Source organism: Centrocercus urophasianus, unplaced genomic scaffold, assembly GCF_019232065.1.
Source record: "Centrocercus urophasianus isolate 14NV4802_14NV808 unplaced genomic scaffold, USGS_Curo_1.0 seq_48, whole genome shotgun sequence".
NCBI lineage: Eukaryota > Metazoa > Chordata > Aves > Galliformes > Phasianidae > Centrocercus > Centrocercus urophasianus.
Genome location: NW_024885066.1, coordinates 612,998 through 633,571, shown reverse-complemented (window position 1 = coordinate 633,571; position 20,574 = coordinate 612,998). Strand labels below are relative to the sequence as shown.

The window sequence follows — 20,574 nt, the reverse complement described above, 5'->3', positions numbered from 1 at the left end:
AATGCCATAGATTCGAAAGAGGGGGGGCAAAAAAAGTGTGTGGTGAGAGGTTTGGTTAATGTAAGGCTTTTCCCTGCATGGGAGCCCCGTGGGGCCTTTCCTGGCACCAATGTCTCATCAGAACCAGCTGAAGACCAGCCATGGGTCATGCTGTTTGGTTTGGCTCATTGGGGTAATGCAGGATCCCTTTAGGAAAGAAGGATGAAGAGTTCCTATAGATGGAACGGATGAAGAAAATCTATCCCATGAGAGTATGGACACAGTGATGCTCAGTCTATGAGCCAAGCAACACAGCCAAGGAAGGAAACATCCACAAAGCTGATGCTCCATAGCATCAGACTATCTGGTTTGGGACACTATCCCAGAAATCTCACTGTCCCACCAGCAGTTGAGGTCATTCTTGATCCTTCAAAGGAATGGTAAAGAGGCCAAAAACAAGACCAAACATTCTTAGCTGCCCAAGAAATTAGAAAAAAAAACTGCACTCCTGGCACCTGCAAACATCTGCTGGAAGCTCGGAAGCAGCAAAAGCAGTTTCCATGCCAAACTGTGAGGGATCAGGGACTGCTAAGAAAATCAGAGGCAACTCCTCTCTGTCCACAGCCACCATGAAATGGAGGAGAAAAGAGACTTACAGCATCCAGCACCGAGGCCAGGATGGATTAACAGCATCACTTGCCCTACAGCTCACAGCACTGGGAGAAACTCAGCTCTTTGGGCTTAAAACAAAGAAGCTCTGATGGCAGCACCTCTCTGGAGTCTGAGGGGTTAACGTGCAGCACAGCTCTGCTCCAACCAAAGCTGCAAACCCCCCTCCAGAAGTATCTGGTGATGCTTTTCCCCCCCACACGACTACTCTGGGAAGGCAGGGGAGACAGAAGGAGAATGATGGATGCAAAAATTAAAAGCTCAATTAATAATTAATTGATGAGGTCATCAAATTGGACGGATCTGTCCATTTTGCTTTCTCTGCTCTCCTGTTAAGCGGACCAATGGTGGGTGAAGTGCTCCTGGAAGGACCATCATTCCTGCACACCGCTGCACGACGCTGCCCTGGGTGCCATATAATCAATAGTAATAAATCTCTGCTGACTGCCATAAAGACTTCAGGAGCGTTAAGCAAACAGAATGCCTCCAGAGATCCCAAAATAAAGTGAGAGGAGGGTTTGAGTAACTTATTAAGGTAATCATTAAAATGCATGCTTGTAAAACATCAAATATGCATAGCACAGACAAAACCTCCTTTCCTCTTTCCGGTATCAGCCCCTCCACAAACAAGAGTGAAAAAGAACACTCTTAAACACCACCAATAAAACACAGCACAGGAGAGCTAGCAAGCCCTGTTGCCTGCCCACCGCAACCCTTTCTCTTTCCCCTATATATGCACATTTCCTCTGAGTTTTGCTTTCAATGATAAGCTCCCTGCAGCTGTGAAAATGGGGCCAGTTTTTCTGATGTGTGCAATTTCTGGCATGATTTTGTTTGTGAATACATCGTAAATGAGAATGACCAGGAGTGCTCAGAGTAGAAGAGGTTTGTCCCGTGGTCGATGTATTTATTGCAAGGCTTGCAGCATCCTCCAGAGGTGGGCTGCTGAAGCAGGTGACCTCATGGTGTGTTCCATGCAGCAGTGGCATAATCCAGCCTCTAAACCGGGTCAGAAGGATAACAGCCCACTGGTATGTGAAAACAGAGGAGCAGTATGATCTGATCCCCAAATCCTGACCCTGGGAACAGGCTGGAGGTGGCTCAATGCCACCAGCACTGGGTGCATTCCAGCCCCTGAGTAAAGGGAGCCCTTATGAAACCCGTATCACAGCCACTTGCTTAATGCATTTCTCCCTAGAAGTACTTACAGAGTTTCCTTGAAGAACCCCCAAGCATAACAGTTTCCACAGTGATTACAGAAAAAGCAGCAGTGCCAGAAATAACACTGGTAAATGGAAAACATCCCCTGCACTCCTCTCGCACACGCACACACCCATGGAGCACGGCGAGACGATTCCTCGTGGCGGCTGATGCCGCCCTGGGCAAATGCAAACAGAAGGGAATGGACTCAAGATATCACTTTCTGATGGCACACCGAGTGCCCTCACACATGCAACAACGTGCCCCTGAGTTGCAATATCACCAGTGACCATACTCTGCATGGAATCCACCACCATATTCATCGCTTCCCAGCTACGACATTGAAAATACTCTGCCTAAATGGCCATTTTGGATGCCACGCAAAGCAGTGGATACCAGAGCTTATCTAAACTCTCTGTTGTTGGCACTCACACTCCTTCATGCTCTGCCCTCTGCCCTTTCAGAGAGAAGGGAAGGGAAGAGGGAAGGTGAACAGCATTCAGCTTTGATTCTCTGCGATGTGTTCTGTGCTTGAGACACATCCACAGTCAGAAGCTCCCAGGACAAACTCAACCCAGCAAGTCTCATCTCAGATAGGCAGGAATGGGACTTGAGGATTTCTGTTACTTCATGTACTTGATTGCCTTCATTTCTGCCTTTACACCTGTTTACTTAGTAAAATTCAAATGCTGCTTTAACATTTTGGCATACCATTTCCTATCTGCTGAATAATTATGATTAATGCAAATACGAACACAAAGTATTTCCTAACGTTGCACAAATCCCCACCGGTGGATGACAGATCAAAACACGAAGGTAGCAGACCATGTCTGTGGCAATGAATTACAGGCAGAATCAAAAGGCAGCTATATTCCACGGAGACCATAAGGCAACCAACACCTCATCTGGGACTTTCCCTTCGCTTCTTTAAAGACTGAAAACCTGCATAATGCATAATAAAACCAACACTACAGGCTTTTTCTTCAGCAGAAAAACAGCATAGCGCTGCCTTAGGGTTACGAAGAAAAGTTTGGTTTGGCAATTATGGTTTCAGCCTTCCACACTTTGCTCTTTCTGAACGCAAACGATGCCATGTGATGCAAGGTTGGAAAAGGCAGCAAGGCACTGATTTTAATGAATGCTCCCCAAAAATGCACTGGATCAGGTTGCCCAAGGAGGCTGTGGATGCCCCATCCCTGCAGGCATTCAAGGCCAGGCTGGATGTGGCTCTGGGCAGCCTGGGCTGCTGTTGGTGACCTGCACACAGCATAGAAACTAGATGATCACTGCGGTCCTTTTCAACCCAGGCCATTCTATGATTCTGTGAAAAAATAATTCCCTGTGTGATGGCACCAACCAGCACAGTGCACTCACGGGCAGCCAGTTGCTACCACTGTGCTCCCAAGCTGGAGCTCCCTTAAGTGCTGGTCTGCTTGTAGAGCACAAAGAAGACCCAAGGCCATTGGATCCCATTTTGGCAGATTCTGGAATAGCTGCTGAGCCATCAGTGCTGAAAAGCAACGGTTTCTTCAGTGCCCTTGAACCATAATGGTGAATCTCCACCATAATGTGTTTTCAGAGTTATTTGTAGCCACTCACGGCAGCATGAAACACTCAGAATATTATTAGAAATAGTGTCCATTTACTTCTACTTAGCATTTTTCACACTGGTGGAAAAAACTCTGTGGCACTTTACAAACTGCTGCGGATGGAGTGTGGCAACGATCCTGGGAGGGAGGGAGAATATTTTTAACCCCATTTTACAGAAGTGGGAACCGAGGCACAAACTTTTCCGCAAAGAGATATTGGCCAGAAACACTTGTGGATTCTTGCAGGACCCCTTCCAGCAGAGATCCTCTCTTCCAGAAGAACCGTGAGCTTCTTCCAAGCTACAGTGGTTGCACTTTTGTGCCCCAGCCAATTTTCTCATGTAAACACAGGGGTGAAATGGTGGGCAGAGTAGTTTCTCTATGGGTTTTGTTAATGCAAGCCTGAGAAAATCATGAAGGAAATACCTAAGCACGGCATGCAGGTTTGGGGGAGGTAATTAAGCACACAGGTTGACTTCCCTTTCAACCCAGAAAACTTAGTGTTCTGTATCTATCTATAAAGCTAGTTTTGTACTTGGTTCAGGCCTGACCTTCCACTACTGTTTTGTCCAGAAGTCAAACACTCACATCTTCAAAGTGAAGCCAGTTTTGTTTCAAACACAACCAACACTCTATTTACTTCTTTAAAACAAGCAAAAGCCCAAGATTTTTGGTCAGCTTGAATGCACACGAAGAGGCTTTATCCTGTCCTTCCTATCCTGATGTCCCCTACAAAAGTCTCCCAGTTTGGACCAATACTTGAGTCGGGAGACTTCACTAACTCACCTGAAGAAATCCCTTCAATATTTCCACTTTTGCCAAAAGGAATCACTACCAACAGCCCTTTCAAGGAGAACCACTCTGGAAACACCACACAGTGCTCAACCTCCTGGAGGCTGCACCTCTGCAAGGACCAGGCATCGCCTCCATCCTTCAGTGCTCATCCTCCTGAAGGCTGCATCCTTCCTCAAGCCAAGCCATCTGATTACCCTTAACTTGCTCCTTTCCAATTGTCAGCTTTTTCATGAAACTTTTAGATGCTGTACTAAGGGACATGGTCTAGTGGAGAAATATTGGTGGTAGGCAGACTAGATGATCTTAGAGGTTTTTTCCAACCTTGGAAATTCTATGATTCTAACACTTGGTGTAGCCATAAACCCTCCACGGGGTTTACAATACGGTGGCAATAGGATGGCACCTGCAAATTACTGTCCCATCCCCAGCTCACAGCTCAGCCCATCCTGCAGCTGCTCATGCGTTACAGGTGGTGGGGGCTATTCCACTGCTTACTGAAACGTGTGAATTTCATCAAGCTCACTTGTTTGGGTTTTTGGTGTATTTTTGGGGTTTTTTTTGCTTATTTCTATTCACCCCATTTTGGCTACATTTTCAGTTTTTCCAGATTTTTTAATTGGCATTAGTTAATGCCCTCAGAGGGGAACAAACCCAGGAAAACTGAATATGGTGCAGGAGGAAACACAGGAAACCCGTGGGCAGCTATTTAAAGACCCAGCGATGCCTCATGGAAAACTCTGAAACACATCCAGGCAGTGACAAACCCTGCAGCTCCGGGTCAGAGCCTCCTTGGGGTCCCCACTGCCCCCAGACAGAACACTGTGAGGCTGACCCTCTTCTCTACACAGCCATAAGACAAGGGGTCCCCCTAAATCCCATGAAGCCTCTAGGACCATTCAAACACAATTAGTGAGCCCTGTACCCTATCACAGATAGCAGCCACTGGTTCACCTTCACCAGATCATTTGACCAGAGACTGCACATCATAGCTGCCAGCAGCAACACAGACCTATAAAGCATCCAATTCACTTCTTACCTTCATACTGCACTTTTGGGAAGCACGTGGACTATCAAACCTTTGGCTTATCAGCCTTTTACCCCAAGGGCATGCCCTACCCCCAGCTGGGAACGTAATGAGTTCACAACTCAACACCACCTGGGTCCCTCCACCAAAGCAAGCAGCGCCCGCATTTGCTGTGGCACTGCCCACAGAAAAGATTACCAAGAGAATAATCACACGCCCCAAGGTGAAGAAGGCTGCTCCACATCTTCAGGAGACCTCAACCCACCAGTAACTCCTATGAAGAGTGACAGCAGGTGGTTATACACTTAAAGGTTGTGTCTACTTTGGGACTTTTGAGTTCTACAAAGCAGTAAACTTCAGGAGAGCCCATCTGAGCAAGGCAGTAGTTGGATTTCCATCTGGAGCACAGCAATAAAGACTTCAGGGAACGACGACACTTTAATCGGGTTTGCTGGGAAAAGGGCCAGGCTTAATTTTTTGGGATTCTCTTGAGATTTCCCTTCTAAACTGAACCACCAAATGAGGGATCAGCAAACCCCTCCAGGTCTCAACGGATCCGAGAGCAATGCTGCCGCAGGAACCCAAATCCCAGCTCTGAATGCAGCTGGATCCAGCCAAGTTCTGACACGCTTCACCTTCCTGCCTAAAATCTGCAGGTCTTATAGTAAAGCAGAGCAAAATAACAGAAACCCCAAAGCCTCCCAGTGCTGCAAAGCCTAAATAATGGTTTAATGAACAGATGACCCTCCAAAGTCCAAGGGAGGAACAAGGGAAGGGTGGGATAAATGGTGTGGGAAAGACGACTTGGGATCTGGAGACCTCCTGAAACTGAAAATCTCATTAGCACAAAAAAAGAATTTCTATCATCAAGGTACAATAAGGCTTCCCACCATGCTGGAAGTGCTGGAAGGGCTGTGCAAAGAAAGGAAGGCAAGGTAGGGGATAACAAAGGTTTATTGCATGTTAACTTTCACCAAATGCTTTTTGAGTGACTGAATAATCCCCTTTAACACAGGCCCTCCCCACACAGTGCTTCCTTTGATGCTCATTAAAAGGTTCACCTTATGCAGGATATGGAAAGGATTAAAAAAAATAATAATATTAAATCCCCATTCTGATTACTGCGCCAATTATAGAAACCGAGATCCCAGCTCAGCATGCAAAGCCAGCCTGTGGGAGACCCCGTCCTGCATGCCAGCAGTGCCTGCTGCAGCACAGGGAGCACCATGGAGGAACAGCCGATGGGTTGACGAGGGGGAGGTGGAAGGATGCAGCCGTGCAATGGGCAGGATGGAAAACAGCAGAAATGCTTGCCCTGCACCCTGGCTGGCTGCAGGTCCCTGCAGAGCTGTAAGGATCTCCTACCAAGCAGCCTTCTTAAACTCAGACACAATGCTGTAAAACGTACATTTTAAATAAATAACTTTCCAGAGCTTTTCTTCTTCTTTTTCCCTCCTAAGTTTGAACCCCGTGCCAAGAAACTAAATGCTCCAAAGCACTGCTGCAGAAATGGCAACTGCTGAAACACTTCTTGCATTCACCACATGCAGCCGGACGTGGCCAGCAGGCAGTGGCAGCCTCAGCAAGCAGGAGACCTGGGGAAAAGAGAAAGAAGGAGCCTCCCAATGTGGCTGGGAGTTCCCAGAACCCCTCGGTAATCCCCTAGAGATCCCCTAGAGCCCAGGGACAGCAGTGCTTCCCCAGCCCATCGCATTTCCCTGCTAGAGCAACCCAGGGCAGCTGGTCCATGCGGCTCGGGAAGTGCTGCTCCCAACAGTGCTTTCGTTGTCAGCTTCTGAATAAATATTGTTTTCGAAACTGTTTCTCAGGGGACTCACCCCAAGGAGTCCCCACATCCGCTCACAGCCACTGCAGGGCGAGCGCTGCCCCACTCTGACGGCTGCTGGGAAGAGCTGGCTGCAAGCCTGAGGTCCTCATGAAGAAATGGGGGTTAAAGTGCTCAGAGCGAATGCAGTCCTTTCCCGATGCTCCAAGAGCATCCCCACGAGAGAGGGCCCTCAGAGACATTTCTTAGAGGATACAGCACAGGTGCTGGAGGTGTCCCATGGGACACAGAGCTCAGAGCTATGCAAACAACACGTCTATTAATGAACCAGTAACTTCTGAAAGGCTTTTTTCTTTGATGCAGTTTCCCCAAGTCCTCCACAAGTGCTGTTTGTCCTCTCCTTAGTGACTCCTCCATGGGCTGAGCACCAAGCTGCAAGCCCTGGGAGAGGGCTGCTCTGCAAGCAGGGAGCACATGTAACCCTCCAACAGGATCCATCCATCCTTCAGTGAAGGCTGCATCTTTAAGATAGGGGGAAGCAGCTTCCGAGGAGCTCTACAGCAACAGCTGTGTGCAAAGACCAAAAAGCAATGGGTGCAGCAATGCTCACAGCCATGGGAGCCAAGCGAGAACCAAACATCCCACAAACCCCACCTGCTCTTGCTGTGAATGCACACTGACAGCACCCTACACATTTTTCCTCCAAAACTCCAAAGTTTCCCAAACACTGAGACTGCAAGAAAACCACACCAGTCCCAACAGACAGGGGATGGCTGGAGCCCAGCGGAACCAGAGAGTGTAAGAAAGGGCAGTGGGGACACCAAGACACCGAAGTTAAAGCTGACTCTGCACGCTGACACTAACAGTCTGTCAACACCAGGGAAACCAAAAGGCTGCAAGCTGCAGGTGATCCCCAGCAGCGGAGCAAGGGTTGGGTTGTGTTGCTCACACCATCAATCACCGTGGCAGCTGCCCCGGCCACTTCCACTCACCACAGCAGAGCCGGGTAGAAGTACCAGGCGCCTTCGCGACACTCAGCCAATTAGCACCAGAATGATGTAAAAAACAAATGAATAATAATAACACGCAGTGCCTTTTTCCGGAATAACAATCCACACATTTGCATAGAGCAGCTCAGCGCGTGGCTGCGTTTCTGATCGCACCTCCGGGTGCATCAAAAGCGTTGTTAATTTCCATCGAGGAGGCTAAGGAGCTTAAATCATTAGCGCTCATTTAGTTAGACTTAATGCATTTTAACGCTGCCTCAATTTAGGCTGAGACGTGGGCACCTATCAGCCAGGACAAAGGAATAAGAAGAAAAAACTAAAAGCGATAAACTATCCCTGGGTGCCCTCAGTCTGTGCACCCACAAAGGGTCACTGCATCCCCTCTCGCATGCTGGGCTGGGAGCACTGAGCCCACGCAGGGTTTACCCACGCAGGATTCTGCTCGCTGCCGTCACGTGGCGCTCCCCGATCACTTTCCTGTGCAAGCGTTAAGGAGGAAATCCGTCCTGGACAGATGGACGGACACAGGCGGACATGCGGACACACGGCTCACCCTGCTTAACACAGCCAGCGCGAGCCCGCGGCAAGTCCGGACCTTAATTAGAGCTAGACACCAATTAAGACCCCGAAGCCAGCAGCACCCCGGTGCTCCCCATCGCACCGCTCTGCCCCCAGCTCCCCTCTGCCCCAGGGAAAAAAGAAATCGAAGTGAAATGAAATAGAGAAAAAGAGCACGGGAGGGAGGGAGCAGTGCCCGTTACCTGCGCTCGCCCCCCGCCCTGCAGCCGCGGCTCTGCCATTGCCTCTGCAGACCCTGGGACTCCGGGGGGATCTTCTGCCGGGCTGCAATAGAAAAGGTTCGTTTCAAGCTCCTTATTTGGGCAGTGATGTCAGGGGAAGTTGTGCAGGCGGCACCACCCCCTTTTTCCATTCACTACACATTGTTTCCTGTTGTCAAGTGCTCTCCGCGGGCCGGGGACGGGCGAGGGAATCCTGCAGCCCCCGATGGGACGGAACGCAGAGACGGGAAGGGGATGGAGCTGACCTGGAGTAGGGACGGGGGATACGGGGAGCCGAGGGCAGCGCCTCCTTCCTCCCCACCCCTCCTCCTCCCCCTCCCGGTCCCCTCCCCATCTGCCCTCCCGGCGCCGCGCACCGCTCAGATCCGCTCTCCGGGACACCCGGAGCGACCGCAACCCGAATTCAGGGTTGCAGCGTGTGGACACGTAGAGCTCCGCCCCCCCCCATGGGGGGGGAAAGGAGGGGAGGGGGGGGAAGGGGGGCTGTCACCCGACGGGACCCTGCGCAGCCCCGGGGCAGAGGGAGAGGTGGGAGGGGGGGTGGGGGTGGGTGGCACCGACTGCCCACGCGAGATTTTCCCCCACGCGAGACTTCCACACGCGAGATTTCCCCACTCGGGTCTCCCCGTGGGCACGCGGGGTCCCAGCGGCACCCGTCAGCATCCCGCCGCCCAAACGCACCTCCCCTCTTTCCCCCTTGGCTTTTCTCGCATTATTTCATCCTCAGATGTCACTTTCTGTCGGCTCAGCTCTTAAGCCTGCAGTCCGATAGGAACGCCGGCTCGGCGAGAGGACTTTAAGGTTGTTTGGTCGTTTTTAATTAAGCACTGCCCGTAACAAACATCGTGCTGGAAGGGGGAAACAACGCTCTCCTCACTCCCACCGTGCGCTGCCTGGGGGGAGAAAGGGACCTGATGGGGCTCTCCTGATGCAGGCTGCAAGAAGACATCACTACTTCCATAGTATGTATATATGTATATCTATATGCCAAGCCTCTGTTCCTATCTGACTCCAGACTTTAAAAAGTCAGTGCTCAGCCAAAAAAAAAAAAAAAATAAAATAAAAATAAAAAAAAGGCATCTAAGGATGAAGTAAGGATGCTGTGTGGTCTCTACAGCAGCCAGACCTGGCACGGAGTGCTTTTCAGGGTGAACATCAGCTCTGTTGTCGTTTTGCTCAGCAAACAGCATGTTGCTTTCCAGAACAGTGAATGATTGGAAACCTGCTGCTGCAGCACTGAGCAGCCCCCTCTCAGCCCCTGCCCGCTGCCTTCCCCTGTGATTTGGTGCTAACAGCAAGAAAATGCCATCTAACACAGCTGCTTTCTATGGGCTTGTTACTAGCCCAACTTCACACCCCATTTCTGCATCTCATTCTGGACAGAAGTGAGAATCATGGCCTTACGTGTTTAATTTTGCTCCCATGGTCTCAGTTTGAGCCACTTTGCCATAAGTAGGTGCAATCACCTCATTGTACTGATGCAGACACTAGATACGGTAAATACTGATATATATAATAAATGAAATATTGCTCAAGGGGAGCATGGGCAGAAGACACAGCCTCGGGATCCATAGAAATAGCAGCAAGATGCACCACACAGCATTCAATACAGGAACGTTGAAGTATTTCCTCAAAAGAAAGCAGTGTGGGTATTTTTTCTTTTATTTATTATTACTTTTGACCAGCACTTTAGCATCTGCCCATCAGAGCAAACACCCAAACTCCCTCGTGCCACCTCCTGAAGTCACCTTTCATGCCCCAGCACCCACAAGGTCCAGGTATTTTTCTCCTAACCAGCACAAATGTGGCCATTCGATGCAATTAGCACAAAGGTGTTTGCCCGTGGCGGTGCCTTTTCTTGGGTGGAAAAGTGTGGTTTTGCTGAAATGGGAAGAGGAAGGGCAGGGTTCCCCCGAGGCTTCACCCTGTGGGGCCACCGGGGTGAGTTTTGTGGGAACCCTTTGTTCCAAACCAATGTTTGGTTGGGATAGAGGCCATGTTTGGGTCACGGATGGCCAACACAACCACAGCTCCCTTCACGCCCAAAGACTGGGCTTTTTCCCTTCCGCTGATCCCATCCCTCACCCACCTCAGGATGGGTAAAAATTACCCACTGCCTGAAAAGGTCTCTTGGAAGCTGTTTCTGTCCCCGTTTTTTTGGAGCACTCCTTCCCATTGCCAACTGCCAAAGCTGGGTCACTACTCTCATCTTTTCCATCTTTACCATTGTTAGAGCTGCTGTCTGGGTTAATGGAACAGGAGAGGAGGCTCCCCCTAAATCCCTTTGCTGCAGCATGGGAATCTGAGCTGTTCATATTCATTCTTGAAGTCACTTCACCTTTCTGTTGCAAAGTTTTCCCGTCTGGGAAACTGTCCGGGGACCATCAGAGGTTGTTTGCTTCTCTGCTTGTTTGTTTGTTTAAAGCCCTCACGTCCATCTCGGAGCAATCATGCTCCTGATTGAAGAGGGCACTGGGAATACATTTCCCATGTCATTCTCCTGCTTAGGAAAATCACAGCAGCAGAAACCCGCAGATCCAACTTAACATTTTGAGACATATTTAACAACCTTTTACGATCTGAACTGTAAATCCCTAAAAGTGAAACAAGACCTTCAGAAGCCGCAAGCTCATGCCCCGCAGCCCGCACCAGTAAAAGCCCAGTGCTGGAAAAACTCCCCCTACATTAGGAAATCCCATCACTATGTGAATTGATGGCAGCTCATGGCTCTTCCAGCCCTCCCACCAGCAGCTGGGAGCTGAATGCCCACTGCAGGCAGTGACCTTGTTCCCCCTATGCTGTCCCCCTTCCCAGCACTGGGAAATCTGCATCACCCTTTCCACATCTGCAAAGTGGGAAAAATAGCTTTGCTTAACTCCAAAGGTCCCTGTGCTCATTAAACATTTCAAAAGCATGCGGGAGAATCTACAATTATCCAAAAAAAATCACTGCAAAGTTTCATTATTATTCCAACACTTACATTAAAGACACATGTCCTGGTAAGTAGCAGGCATGAGGAATCATTATGCTAATTTTAGACAGAGCATCTGCTCAACGTTAAATCTGAAACTTTGTCTCGAAGATATAATTTAAATTATTTTTCTTCAGAATTGACATTTGTCAAACAATATGTTGCAAATAGGAATTGCAGCCAACTCTGAGCAATCCGAGCGAACACACGCGCTGCGCCGCGCCGAAAAGCGCTCAGGGAGGGAGGAGAGGTTGGGGATTTTGGCAGGAGTTAATGAGTGGAAGAGCCAGGCTGCCGGGTTTTCTGCCCCTCAGATGCTGCTGTCAGCTTGTGCTGGGGGCACAGAGGGTGTTGTGTTCCCTTCTAGCCCACAGCAGGAGTTGAGGTCCCTTTCATCTCAACCTTTCTGTGGTTCTGTCATCTTGAAGCAACCTTCCACCCCAACTCAATGCAGCCCAACCAAGCCTAGCCCAACACAACATAACCCAACTCAACACAACACAACCTGATTCAACTCAACCCAATCCAGCCCAACACAACACAACCGAACTCAACTCAATCCAATCCAACCCAACTCAACTCGACCCAATCCAGTCCAACCCAACTCAACCCAACTCAACTCAACCCAACCCAATCCAGCTCAACACAACACAACTCAACACAATCCGACCCAACTCAGCCTGACCCAACCCAAGCAATTCTATGATTCTTCAATCTTTAAGACCCTTCCAGCCCAAACAGTCTGTGATTCTATGACTGTAGGACATTCCCACTTGCTTGATTCATTTTTCAAGGACAGGAGATACCATCTTCAGAGCCAGCATTTCCAGCCCTGTTGTGTTTACACAGGGGAAGTGACATGACCACCTTCAAGCAAACGTTTTTCCCTCCTTTCTGTCTTTCTCTGTACAACCTTCCTATTCATCTTAGACCAGTTGTTTCCAGCATGTCTGGGAAGCCCTGGGGATTCAGAGGCAACTTCTAAGGGTTTTGTGAGTTGTCACTAAGAAAAGAAAAGCCAGTGTCCGGAGGCTTAAATTTGCTATGCAAATGACTGCACCCCACCATAAAAATGTAAAATTTACAAATCAAAAAAAGATTGGAAACCACTGACATAGACCAATGAATGGTAAATACCCCAATAACCACATCCACACACATGAAACAAGCTATTACAGAGCGGGTCCACATCCAGCAGAATGGGTGTCTATACATAACAAGCATTAATTTGAAGATTAAATAAGCATTTTCACCATATAGTTTGGATTATACCATGTACACAGGAATCATCTTCCCCCCAAAATATACTACACAAATGAAAGCATTGGTTTGCTTTTCTGAAAGGAAATCAACTGGTCACAAATCACTGTCTCAGTGTCCCCTGGTCACAGAGTCTTTTGCATTCCACCGAGCAAAACTCCCAAGACCCATCAGAAATTGCTCATCTCAGAATTCCTGAATCACAGAATCATAGAATCCTAGAATGGCCTGGGTTGAAAAGGATTACAATGTTCATCCAATTTCAACCTCCTGCTGTGTGCAGGTCGCCAACCAGCAGCCCAGGCTGCCCAGAGCCACATCCAGCCTGGCCTTGAATGCCTGCAGGGATGGGGCATCCACAGCCTCCTTGGGCAACCTGTTCCAGTGCCTCACCACCCTCGGTGCGAATGCCTGGTTGTGAAATCAGCCTCCAACCCCTGAGTCATCTCCTATCTGGCAAGACCATATGGACACAGTCTACTAGGGTCTGGCAGCTTTTTAGACAAAAGACAGGATAGAAATAGCCATTATCTAGGCTTGTGGACATGATGGCCACAAGTTGTTCCAGGGGAGGTTCAGGTTGGATATTAGGAGCAATTTCTTCTCTTAAAGAGTGGTGAAGCAACGGCATGAACTGCATGGGATGGCGGAGGTGTTCCAGAGATGTAGAGATGCAGCACTGAGGGGCAGTGAGGATGGCTTGGGGATGGACTAGATCATGAGTGTCCAACCTATTGGCTTGCCTGGGCTGCACCAAATGAAGAAGAATTGTCTTGGGCCTTATATATGTAGGTTGCTCTGAAAGTAATGCCTCCTGTTTTTTTCCATGGAATCTACAACCAATATAGAGAGCAAAATAACACTCTTTAATAGAGCAAACTCTCAGCTACAAAACACCATTTTTCAACACAGTCACCACCATTAGCTGAGCATTTTTGACAGTCATGAACAAGAGCCTGCACGCTGTGCTTTTTCAAAATCTGCACCAGTGGAGGTGACCCACTGCCTCTGTCACCACTGTTGAAATGCAGCACCCACTGCCTGCCTCACATTCAGTGAGCACCCATTCAGTGAACGCTCACATTCACTGTTGGGTCTCCATAAACGTTCTTATCAAAATCTAGTAGAAAAACACAACCAAAATTTGAGTTCAGTGTCTGATTGCATTCTATTTGAAAACTAGCAGACGATGTATTTCCATCAACTGAAAATGGAGTTGCAAATATTCCATAAAATCAATGATTTTTATTTTTTTTGCATTCTTGAAACCCACTCTCAAATTCCTTTATCAAGACAGAAAGTACAACTGCATGTCTTTCACTGTACTTATTTCTGACTGCAAAATCACATCCCTATCCCAACATCCCGATAGATTCCATTTACCTTCAATGCAGTACAGCAAAGGATTCTCCCATCCTGAATTTCCCAGCAGGGACAACAATGTGCTGTCATCAGTGGGAAATCCCCCATCTCAGAGGGCAACTTGATGCAAAACAACCTCTGGTTACTTCTCCCACCCTTGTAGCACACCACCCAGCCAACGCATGCTCCATCCTGCACCTTTGTCACTTGCTCCCATAGCAGCTGGCTCTCACATTTCACTGCCTGGCCCTGCTCATCTCAGCAGCATGCACACAGCAGGGGAGCCCCATGCAATGGGATAAGGTCAGCTCTCTGCAGGATTTTCTCATTTGCTCCAGCTGAGCTGGCAGGTTGTGTACTATTTTAGTATAATTTTAACAGCTCCCCCTAGGCACCTGGATCTGGGGTTGGATGCTCTTTCAATATCACCTGTAAGTAGGCAGGTAAAGAGGAAGGCCTTGCTAACAACTTGCCCATTTGTTTCAATGGTGATGCCAGGCAATAATGCATCAGCACATTTCCTTGTGAGAACTGTCTGCCATGACTAGGGCAGTGTTGCTCCTTGCATCAACTGCATGGCCTCATTTCTGGGTCTCACTACAGAAACTTGCAACATTCTGTCAATTCATATTCTATCTTACAAGAATTAGCTTCTCCCCCCACCAAATGTACAGCATTTGTTCCTTAAGCACGGAAATCTGCACCTAGTGAACAGCAGTGTTGGAACTGGTGCAAAACCAGTTCCTGCAGCAATTTCGTCTCTGTCCTAAGTGACCTCATGGCAGAGACTCGCATTGCTGTGCTTATTAAGCATTCAGTGGTATACCATTCACCAATGCAAAATATATACACAAACATGCATTTTAGACAAGGAAATCTACCATTAAATAAAAAAAAAAAAAAACAAAAAAAAAAACCTCCCAAAAAAGATGCACTAGCTTTTCTGACAGAGGAAATTACGACTTCACATCGCATAAATACAAAATAAATACATACATAATACAAAAGTAAACCCAAATAAACACATTGAAATGAAGGAACCCCAAACTCTCTGACACCCTGAACTGATGCAGGAAATGCTAAAATTGCCATTGCGATTTTTGTGGATCCAGATTAGGCAGAACCTGAGCTGCCATTCTTGGTCAATTTGACCATTTTGAAATAAACAGCCCAAGATCCCATCAGTCTCAATGCAACCATTAATTGCTGTTGTTGTTTTTAATCTGTCTGTCCTGTAAACAAGATGGCCACACATCTCATTAAGGATTAAGGGAGTTTTCACCACCACCAGGACATGATAAACTCACAGGGCATGAGAAGGTATCACCCTCTGATTTTTATCTTTTCCTGCTGTTCTATATCCTTTCTCACGCATTCAGGGTCACAGAAGCAGCTGAAAGAGTTTGGGTTGGCCATACTGCAGTTCCCTTCTGCAGCCCTCAAACAAAGGGAAAAAATAACAAAGCCTGAATGCAAAATCGATGCTTCAAACTCACAGCGCCTGGAGAAGAAACAGGGAGAGGCAGCACTGCCTAAAAATGTGTGTTTGAGCTGTCAGGCACATATGGTGGCCAAATAAAAGGGTGCCTTTCTGTGAATGTGTGATGATTTATTTCTAGATGCAGGGAGACAGGACAGGCACACAGTGAGTTCCAAGGCAGTTGTTGTAAATCAGGCTGTCATATTTCCTATCTTCTCAAAAGAATCCCGGGGAGGCTAATTTAAGCAGTGAGGTGTGTTTCTCCCTCTCTCTGTGCTCTTCCCTCCCCCATGGCTCATGGCAAAAGAGGTTCTCCCTCACCTCCAAGGCAGGAGAACAGAGATGGAACTGCGGCTGGAGAGCAGCCAACGCTCCACACGGGGCATCAGCAGAAGACGGAGAAAATATTTCAGCTTTAGGGGATGTCCAGATGTTTTTGCATCTGCTTTGGTGTCTTTGCCTACCATTGGGATCTGATGCGTGCCCACATCCACGAACATGATCCAGCAGTGCCATGCTGCAAGCTGCATAGTCTAAACTTGACCAGAGGCCACACGGGACCTAGAATGCTCCCCTGGTACCCATTGGTACTCATACTCAGGCACACACAGGTGCTCAGAAATGCCCCATGCTTGGAGCCAGATGCTTTGCTTGCACTTCATCTACATCTTGATCCAAAGGGAAGGCACCTGCTCCACCTCCACTGGGCATGGGCAGCCCCCACATTCAACACAAAGCACATAAACTGCTCTAAGAACAGCCAGTGCACACTCAACTCCTGTCCACTACTGATACCAGTATGAGTTTTATGATGCTGTCTGGGACTGGGGGGTTGCAGCTCCCCCTACACATCTCCTCCAGCTCTTCTCATTTCCCACTGGGAAAGGCAGGACAATGTCACCCTCAGCCATCTCTGTGTCACGTTATGAGATAAAAATCTCCACCTGCACACCCACAAAAGAGCACAGAGATTCCAGGGGAGGTGAAGGGACCAAGTAACACCCTGCTCGCCTACTCTAAGCCCATCCCAGGAGCCACGGGCCCCTCCCTGCCCATCTCCATAAACCCAGAGAAACACAGGGCATGATAGCAGGTGGGTACCCAAATTATGGGCTCAGAGGAAGAGACACCCAGCCCAGGGCTGCCCCAGGAGAGCCTCAGCCCCAGAGCCAGGTGTGAAATCCACGATGACGAGAGCCATGACCCATGCTATGAGTCAACTTGAGCTCATTATGGACTGGGTGGGGATGGGATGCCTACTGGAGTGCAAGGGAAGCACAGCTGGGGATTGCACAATGCTCACAATGGGATGTTTGGGGAAGGAACCAAAGCCAGGGAAGGTTCAAGGTGGTTTGGGGAAAAACAAATATGGGAATATAGAGGGATAAAAAGATAGAAATGATCATCCCTGCACAACCAGTGCTGGTCATTGTGCTTCTCCAGCCATGCCCTGTGTGTGATGAATGAGGTCTGTCCTGTCTTCTCATTGAGCTCCATTTATAATAATTTCCCTGTGTGAGGGACCAGTGCAGCAGCTGGTGATGGGATGAACTGTGAGTCCAAGCCCATGCATGGCAAAGATCCACACTGTGTGTATGTATAGATATATACTGCCCACTGGTGGACCCCCATCCTGAAGGGCAACCCAAGTCAGATTGGACAGCAGCAACAATTTCTTCTCCCAAGGAGTGGTGATGCATTGGCACACACTGCCCAGAGAGTGGCGGGGTCACCATTCCTGGAGGTGTTCCAGAACCGTGGGGATGTGGCACAGAGGGATGTGGTCAGTGGGCATGGTGGGGATGGGCTGGAATTGGACTGCCTGATCTTACTGGTCTTTTCCTGCCTTCATGATTCTGTGATTCTAAGTTATTTTTCTCACACTCTCTAAGGCTGTTGGCTGTCCATTTAGGATAACCTCCAGAAAGCTGCATTCTGCTACCAGCAGCGCTAAGCTTCCTTCCCTGACTCTGCTTACATGTTTAAAAGACTAGTGTGGAAATTTTTCTTTTCATATATTTTATTTTACAGCTTCAGTTCCTCACAGAAAGCTCCTAAAGTTTTCCTTCCACGGCTTACATCTAAGTAATTCCAAGCTACAGCCACACCGTATATGCTGGCTGGTACAGCTCTCTTCCCTGCCAGAAAAGCAGGTCAATTATAAGCAATGAACCACATCACCAGGAGAGAAAGCTGGTTTGAATTCTGGTCAATTAGTGCTTAAAATTGTCTTGGAAGAAAAGGGTAAATTGAGCTAATACAGCTCTGCACAGAGACCTACATGTCTCAGCGTTGAGCGCAGACGGCAGAGGCTTAACTTCTAAGATGGCAGAAATTAATGGTGTTTTGGCATAAAATCAACTTTAAACCTGCAGGGTGAAGTTAGCGAGGCTGCCCCAGCTGCAGAACACACCAGCACCCTCCAAGAAGGAGCAGTGTGGTCCCTGGGCTCTGCTCACAGCATCCTCTGGATGGGACCCAAACACGACCTCGATGAGCATTAAACCTTAATGCACTCCTCATCATAAACTGTCCCACCACTGCACGTCACCACGTGGATTTACAGCAGCACAAAGCTGATTAAGTAAGAAAGGAATCAAGGAGCAAAGCTCCGCCTGGACGCAGAGCCTGCAGGATGACTGCATGGTTGGAAGGTCCATCCCATTTTCCTTCTTAGCAGATTTGGCTTGGGCTCACTCCAGCACAAAGCGAGGCTTGTGGAAGCAGGGTTTGCCTTACGGCCCGACACGTGAGGCTGTCATTCTTCAGCAGCCTGACTTTTCCGCAGCTCTCACCAAACAGATCTCTGCGTCATTTTATCAATAACAGCAGTGTCTGCCTGGTTTTTAAAGTGTTATTAAGGGTCCACTCAAAGATTTTCCTTGGCAGTCAATTCCAGGGCCTAATTATGCACTGCATTAACAGGCTTAGTATTTTTAAATGTAATACCTAATCTCGTTAGGGGCCACGTGCTCTTGCATTTCCAGGGCAGGTTAAATAAGAGCAGCATATCCTGCCGCACACCTTTACAGTATGGTTACTGCATTGACAGAATTTCTGTGTATTGGGTATATAGCAACTGCTCTGCATCCCTGATGTGAGTCACCTCCTCAAAATGCTGCACTGATTTACAGAAATCCTTCACATCCATCTCTCTGAATGCCAACTAAACTGAGAATGCCTGTTGTTCACTCAGCCCAGTGATGCTCTGTGCACAGTGACCAAAAATACAAATTTATACATTGACTGTCTTCAAACAAACACTTGACATTGGTTCTCATGCTGCCACAGCAAGCAGATGACGAATTGCTACTGCTTGCAGTTGACAGCAGCATCACTCACATTTTCTACCATTCTGTCCATGTCTAGTATGTTTCAGGTAAGAATTCCCCTTGATGTGAGCTGGGCTCATACACATGCAATTGGTCTACACTGGCCGCCCCTTGGCCAAGAGGCAGAAGTAGGGAGGTATGGTGCAACCTCTCCCCCATGCTGCAGCACCCATAATTCCTCATTAACTTTCCCATCACCTCAATATGGATAACCAGATCTAACGGTGATGAAGATAAAATAGGTGCACAGGCTTCAGATCAGCTCTTCCAAGTGCTCTACCTGTACACAGTCAAGTCCACACCTGCCTCCCATTTTCAATATTCACACACTAGCTACTGTTTTTTTTCTTTCTATTCCCAGAATAAATCAGAAAAAAAGAAAAATAAATAAATAAATTTAAAAAAAAAAAAAAAAAAAAAAGGCATTTTGTACATTTGTGTCAGCATGAAGTTGTGCTGGTGAACATTACTCTTCAAACTCAAGCATCTCGAGTTTAAAGTTACTTTGTCTTCCAGGACCTACATATGTAAGTGTGGTCATATGGGATTAAAGCAAATCTTGAGCATTAAATGGCTAAAAACCCCCTTGACTGAATAAGAATAAGCAAATATTACTCTAATTGCTCCCCTGCCTACAGGATGGAGCAAGAGTTTGAAGCGTAACTAAGGATGATGACACAGAGTCGAGGAATATCTCGTTGAAAGTAAAAGCCCTTGGCAGCAGAGAGCTCCCACGCTAGGAGCAGCAGCCTATCAATTTCCACTTTGGGATTTCCTCTCCATAACACCTGAATTATTTCAACCCATGACTTTGATGCATCATATGGAAGCGAATCCGTCATGGGTACCTTTATTGCAACATCCTTCCCATTGACTGACGTTGACCTGCTACTCACAGATAACATTCGAAGCTGTGCTGTTTCTTTTCTCCAAGGGGCTCAAATACTGAAATGCATTGAAAATTTGCACTTCTATTACAATAAACTTTCCCAGTCCTCTGCCAATCCTGTTTGATCACCCACATGTCAGCATTAAACACGTAAGGACAGCTTTTCTCCTGATCTGATGCTGTATGGACATTCCTCTGCATGTATTTGGTCACTCATTTCTACAACTTTCAAAGAATATCAGAGCTTTTGAGCAAGCACAAGTTGTTGTCACGCAAATCTGTGTGCAGATGGAGAATGATATTGTTAAAATAAGTGGAAACATTTTGCAGAGGAGCTTTAAAAATGATACGACAGATATACAACATATAACAAAACATGAGATGCTCAAGAGCATGCTATGGGTAAAGTGCTTGCTTGTGCTGCTGTTATT

At 47.8% G+C, this 20,574-nt stretch overlaps 1 protein-coding gene across 3 annotated transcripts in view; it reads right to left on the bottom strand.

Annotated features, from left to right (window-relative positions):
* HIVEP3 (HIVEP zinc finger 3) overlaps positions 1-20,574 on the bottom strand; it is a 215,670-nt gene that overhangs the window by 85,868 nt on the left and 109,228 nt on the right. For 2 of the 3 annotated variants that reach the window (XM_042834636.1, XM_042834639.1), the window contains exons 1-2: positions 9,095-9,148; positions 8,811-8,892 (exon numbers count right to left, since the gene is read on the bottom strand). The exons of the other annotated variant lie outside the window; for it this stretch is intronic. The gene's annotated coding sequence lies outside the window, so the exon portion shown is untranslated. Of the gene's footprint in view, positions 1-8,810; positions 8,893-9,094; positions 9,149-20,574 lie in introns of those variants that run through there. 3 annotated transcript variants of the gene reach the window in all.